Genomic DNA, 7,511 nt, shown 5'->3' on the forward strand with positions numbered 1-7,511 from the left:
ACAAACTGAAATAAGTACTAAAATAAGCCTAATAAAACAAAAGATGACAAACCAGATGAGAAACCAAAAATGACAAAAAATTAAACAAATTAAAATGAAAACTGAAAACACAAAAATAAAAGCTAATATAAAATGCACTATAAATGTAAATTATACCAAATAACACTGTTGTCCAGTCAAGTGGTTTTTAGTTAATTGCCTGAGATTGTCATGATTCTGCCCTCGTGTCCTTGATTTTCTCTAGTCTTGAGGCAGAATCATGACAGGTCCGTGTTTTGTGTGCAAGCACATGGTCTTGTCTTTGGGTCATGTGCTTGTGTTGTCTCGTTCCCTTGCCCCGCCCCCTTGTTATCCTCGGTTTATCATTATTGCTTTACCTGTGTCACCTGTTATGTTATGATTAGTTTCCCTATTTCAATCCCCTTGTGTTCGCTGTCTGGTGTGGTTCATTGTTACACATTGACAGACCTGTGGATCATATTTCTGTTGTGTGATTACCTAAGTTAAGAGTCTTTTTTTGTTATATTGTTTGTTTTTGGTCCAGTCAGAGTCTTGTTAAGGTTTCGTCTATTCCCTAGTCATTGTTTTCGCCCTTGTGGGATTTGTTTTACCCGTTTTTGTCATCAATAAACCTTGTGTGTAGTGCATTCTGTCTGTGCTTGGGTTCATCCCTGCACAGTCGTGACAGAGATATAAATGCTGTGTGATTTATCACTCTAGAGCTGCAGGAAATGACATCATGACAGGGATGATACTAACCATACTAAATTGTCATTAGTGCAAACAAATGTCACAGATGCAACCCTATTCTGTTTGTATTGTATTTTGAGATTGGATTTGTGAGGTCTGACATTCTCAAACCTTGTTTTAAAAAGCATAGATCTCACTGTATTTCACTGCTGTTCATGTAAGACTGACTTTATCTGTAAATATCAGTAAAGGTCTGCTTATACAATAAGAGCCCAAATGGGCCTGTTGTTTATCCAGGCAGCTGAGGTGTAATTCTGTTATGTCTAATGGCTCACTTCATACGGAGTGTCACATGCTAAGGAAGAAAGAAAGCAGACCGACAGGTAAGGGAATGGCAAACTAGACTAAACACTGGCTTGAGATTTAAACTCAGTTCCAGCAAGCCTAGATCTTTATACTGGTCTAAGCAGTAATAACCTCTTTCACCTCTATTTGAATATTCCTCAGCTAATGAGACCGAAGGTTGGTGACCGTGGAGAAACATATTGCGCATAAACAAAGGAACAACATGGCTTTAATTGTCAGCAGCATGAGGTTTGTTTGTGTGACTCATCAAAGCCAAAGTGAAGAGCATCAATGCAGATCTTTGATAAACAAACAGCTCTTTAGAAGTCCACATCTGAACCTTTGAAGAGGGAAAAACAATGCTGATGAAAGAGAAAAAGAGACAGACAGGTGTCCCCTGATCAAAGTGGACACCCAAAGAATCCCCTCCGTCCTCTATTGTCTCTCGCCGCCTCCCAAAGAATCCCCTCCGTCCTCTATTGTCTCTCGCCGCCTCTGACAAATCTATTACGTTACGTAACCGAAATGAAAATAAATCAAGAGTCTACTGTCCTTCATTGAGTCACAGCTCTGATTCTGTCTCACGAGAACAATATACATAAACACTTTTTGTGTTTATGTAGGTGTAAAAAGGAATTAAATAGCAGCATATCCCAGAACATTCCGTGTCGAGTCAGTTTATCAAATCAATCAACCATTAAGCCATAAAAACAAATGGGATTCTCATCCATTAAAAGTAACTAAAAGGGTGTCAAATAAAATGACAACAAATAAAATATAAGCAAAAAACACGCAAGTCAACTGACCCTTTGCAGGAAGTTTGATTGACATTCAATCTGACCAATCATAACGCCAAACCAGACAGGAGATTAGATTAATGTCGTTGGACTTGAACTTGAAAAATGGTCTGTATTGACATCTTTCGCGGTGTAAAAAAGAACCTTCTGATGTTCATTCATGTTTATTTCATGCTATAATTTGTATCCGCATGTTAAGTAGTGACGTGACGCGTCAACCCATTTCACTCAATCTCAACAGCCATTTGTGAGCACTGTTCATTCATATTAAACATTCAAGCCAAATGTTTTCAAACTATGGTGTACACTTTCAGTGCTCTCAGTGTCCCACAAATAATTTTTATAAAATAATTAATTTATATTTACATTGTCCGGCTTTCTGGGATTTGGGTATGGAGTTAAATGGTAGGATTAAATTCTATTGTTGTAGTATTATATCAAATTGTGGGTGTATATTAGCACCGTTTGTTGTTTTCTCGTGGTGTCTAATAGAGTGTTTGGGCTCGGAAGAGGTGACGCGTGACATAATTCTTTGAGATGAACGCTTCACATGCCGCTTGAACCTAAGCACCATCTGTCACAGCATATTAAAGAGCCACAAAACAGCATATATTGTCTGATTTTCTTAAAAAATGACAAAACTTGAAAGTTGAGACTTTGTTTCATTTCAAAAGTAACCTGCTTTGTCTCGCCTGTCAGTGTGTTGTCAGTGTGTCAATTTTCTCTTTGCTCCACAAAGTATTTTTCACTGTGTGAAAACATGGTGTGTGGTGTGAGAGCATTGTCGGACATAGCAACAGTAACTAATGGGGGTGGGTCTTTGTGAATGGTCAATTGAAAACACACCATTTCCTGAATATATCACAAACAACTGCTATGAACACAAACTGTTATCAAGAATTAACAATGAACTGAAACTGCTGGGAATCATGGGAAATTACAGTTTTTCTCAAATGCTAAAACACAAAAGCCAATCCTCTAAACCAAATGACCAGTTGTCTAAACACATTTACTAAATCTAGCCATCATTTTCCAATATCATAAACACATTTCACATGAAGACACAATTCACAAAACACAATCCTCCGTTCTCATAAATCTTAACACTTTTTTTTGCTAAAACACAAGTTGCAAAAGAACTCTGCTCATATTCTCAAATGAAAGCTCATGTGATGCAAAATGCTTGCCACAGTCAGCAATATTTGAACACAATGAACACACCTGGCGTCATTCATTACACACAACGACTCAAAATTGAAGACACTTGTTGCTAATGCTGTGACCACATGTATAAAAGCAAGTTCAGAGTGCACAGTTTGCTGAAGATTCCAAACAAACACAATGGATGAAGGCAGAGTCAGGGGAAGAGGAATTCGAGTCAGAGGAGGGAGAAGAGCTGGCCATGAAGAAGAGGAGCAGGCCAATGAGGAAGAGGAGTTCAAATCAGTGAAGTGAGAAGGTGTGGTTGTGTTTATAGCTTTAGAAAAGGGTGTTATGTTTAGACATTGGAACATGGAGGAAACGTTTGTGAAATGTGTTTTAGCATTTGAGAAAAACCGTAATTACCTCATCTGATGGTATATTAAAGAACTGCAGCGATCACATTTTTTTTGTAGGCCAACCTGGAAGTTAGCATCCTCCTAAATTACATATTTCCATTGGCTTTGGAATAATAGGCTAATCCAATTTCCATTGGATTGTTGCAGATATGTGGCCAACAAAAGTTCATTATTTCTACAGGTTAATTCATGAAAATAATCAAACTAACTTTTATGAATTAAACTTAAGTCGCATGTCTTACCACAACTTAGCTTCTGACAACTCTTTCATTCTTTATTTAAAATATACAAGTTGGAATGTGGCAGATATTGTTTCAACCACAGACCATATTACAAGCATTTAAACATAAACACATTCCAAAAACTGAACAGAAGTGCTTATGCTAACTTGTTTCCAAGCTTTAGGATTCATTCCTTAAGCATTCTATTAAAGTAAATGCTAATGCTTCTAGCTACATGTATGTCATGTCAGAAATGTGCCAGAATGCAGTTCATAACAAAGAAAATACATTATACTTCCACTGTTGCATGAAAGGGCAATAAAGTTGAAATTTACCGTAAAATGTCTTCTTATAGGGACAATTTTCTCTGTCAGATCAACACCCTTCATGGTGGAGAAACCGTTTAAAGGGATTTTTGGTAAGAATGTTACCTTTAAACATTTAGCTATAGATGTTTTAACTAGCTACCTGAATAAATAAGTTAAGTAGCAACTATATCACCCCCTTAAGTACTGGAGTATTGACAATACAACAGGACTGGGCACTTGCCATGCATTTTTACTTCCGACTTTAATGTTTATGGCCTAATATAAAGCAGAAACCTCACACATGTGACTGGACCGTTATAAACAAATGCTTTGACATCTGATGACATTTATAAAATACAGTTTTAAGACTCTAGCACCACTTCTCCAGTCAGGACACACACGATATGGCTGGCTGTTTTAGCTCTTGATTGCAGACAGATGTCTGCATCTCGCAGCTCTCAACAGCAGATGTGCCTCGTCTGGCAGACACCAGCAGAGGAAGCTCAGGATCACAGATACTACACTATAAAGATCTCCGCATCTCACTGCTACTTGTCAACCAAGCCTCATCTGATTACACGGCAAAACAGCAGTGGCTATACAGCACAAACACATTTTTTACATGACAATGTATGAATATAACGTAATAAGACGAGATCCGCATGAGACTGAATCACTGTCTTACATAAGCAGCAATCTCCTTCTGGCTCTCTTGGGTATGTGTCATAGACATACTGAGATAACACATACATAAATCTACTCATCCACTTCTCTCTCTATTTTTCCCATAAGACTAAGAGCACTGTGAGCAATATCATCCTTAAGTTAAGAGTAAGAGTTGCTAACTTTTTCATTTTTATTCATAAACCATCCTCACTGAGGTTAAGGGACACATATTTAACCTAACTTTGGATTAAATGCTCTCAAACATCATTCCTAATCATGGAAGTCTTTGAAAGTGACAGATGGTATTGCACCCCAGCTGCAGACGCAGCATATAAACAAGAGGAGCTCGCTGGGACGCAGCAGGTAGAGAGGTGTGATCCATCATGGCGGCCTGGCAGTTACTCGCACACATCTGTCACAGCATGGGAACACCACGACAGACCCAGAGCGCCAACCAACACTTGTCTCTCTGCTGGAGGGAACTTCTTCAACAAGGATAATAAACTTTGGCAGTGCATTAAGAGACACTCCTTTTAACTTAAGCAAAAAAACATGTCTACTGCTTCATGTTCTTTTGCACATCACATTCACTCACAGCTATGAGACTGAATACAATGACAAACTTTGGTAGTGTCTCTACTGGGATTAGGTTTTGCACTAAATATTCCAGGTTCAATGACCAAAAATGATAGATTACTGCAGAAATAAACCATGCCATTTCATTTCATAATTAAATCTATTTGTGTGATTTTGTAGATATTCCATTTGAATATGTTGTACAGCACTTTGCTATAACATTTTTTCTTCTTAAATGTGCTTTATAAATAAACTTAAGCATGAACTTCCACTAAGCTCAACTTTATATATTCACAATCGCCATTTTGACTTATACTTCAATTTGTAAAAAAAAAAGCAAAAACATGAGTACAATACTATATTTAAAATTTAAGTCTATGAGGCAATGCATCCCTGCTTAAAACCATTTGGTTAAGCTGTTTTTTTTTTTGGGTAGGTTTTAGGGCCAACCAGCTAAACGTCAGTTTGCTCAGGGCTGCGAGGCCAGCTCAAACCAGCTCAGTAAATAACTTTAACTGGTTTAAGCAGGGTTCTTCTACTTTTTCAGTAGGGATTACACCAGAAACAACATTAAAACCAAGTATAAGCAGATATTATATGTTAACATTGAACTAGTGTGACAAAATCACTTACTAACCTTGTTTGCCAACTACTAGCAGGATGAACTGGAAATACCCGGTCGTTAATCCACTAACAATTAGTAGTCTACTGCTTAGACAACTTTACATTTCATAGCACACAATTTTGTATGGAAGAACTAATATAATAATTTAAAATAAAATAAAAAGGCTGTCCTCATTTAATTTATTTTCCTTTAAATCATGTCGTGATGTGTTGTGATGGTATTGTGTTTTTGTAAAAGATCTCAGCTGTGAAAATGTTGAAATTAATTCAGCACTACAAGCATGATACAGTCCCACTCACCACTATTAGCTGATTAAGCCATGGCACTCTGTGTGTGTGTGTGTTCAGGATGTGTATGTCTGATTCACAGCCTGTTACGTGCATGTCCTCCCGTTACATTAGGCAGCATTTCTCTCCAGTCTGTCAAAGTCCATGTGCCTGACAGAATTAAAAGACATACAGAAGAAAAAACATGCCAATATCTTCATGCTCTTGTGCACATTTACATATTCACGTATGATCTCAATACTTCTTACTTCAGACATGAAATATTATTCATTACCTTTTTACAATTTTCTAATTCATTGAGTGACAATGGGTATTTATATATTACAAGGAAAGTGAGCAGTGAAGTGACTGTATGTTATTGTATGAGTATATTAGTTCAAGCTATCATGGTCAGCTAAGCAGAACAAACTAGCGATGAAACCTCAAGGAACTGTCTCAATATACAACACACACACAAACACACACACACACACACACACACACACACACACACAAACACACACACACACACGCACACACACACACACACACACAGCACAGCACACTTCTTATAGGGCCAAATTATGTTTTGCACTAATTCAACACTTTACTCTGATAAACACTTTTCATAAGCATAATTGAAATGAAATATATGTACCCGCTCCCTCTAGTGGTCAACGCGGTCGTTTCAACAAGCACATTTATACTCCCATTCAAATGTTTAAACGTTTGTCCGACAAACACAAACAGGTGTTTTGCATCGTTTTGTGTTTATTAAATGTCAACACGTTAATTTGAAACCACCAAAGACCTTATAAAATCAAAATTGGACTCTGTAGCACAATTACATCTGCAAGATGTCTCTTAAAGATCGTTACATCGTCTGCTGTGTACAAACATCTGAGAGACGCCTATAAGATGTCAGTTTTCCATCCGTTTGTTATCATCTGTTTATAGGCTAGCTGTGTGTGGACCTAAACGTTGACAAAAACTTTTAGAAGGCCACAAATTTCGAATTCCTTTTCACGTATTTGAATTATATTTATCAAGTAGTAGATTATTTTACTACAATTGTTGTTCTTTTTAAGAACTTACTTTTCAAGTAGCCTATAGGCATGCAGATGTGCTGTAGTTGAAGCTAGAAGGGATACAGCCACAGTCAGCCACCGGGGCTTACTGGGCATACGCACATCAACTGCCTCATTTTTGTCAAGCTGAACAACATTTACTGTTTTTGGATTATTGTAAGAGGTGGGTTTAGGGATGGGGTAGGTGCAGACGATAATAAAACAGAATGTGATAGGTGGCGAATTTTCTTTATTGTTATTTTCCGGCCGTAGCTGTATCCCTTCTAGCCATACACGTTCAGTAAAGTAATAGCACGTTAAAAAAAAAAGCTGTAACAGAAGGAAAATGGTCTAATGGCGTCCTCTTGTGATCACACTTCATAAGACAGCA

Source organism: Carassius carassius, chromosome 26, assembly GCF_963082965.1.
Source record: "Carassius carassius chromosome 26, fCarCar2.1, whole genome shotgun sequence".
Taxonomy (NCBI): domain Eukaryota; kingdom Metazoa; phylum Chordata; class Actinopteri; order Cypriniformes; family Cyprinidae; genus Carassius; species Carassius carassius.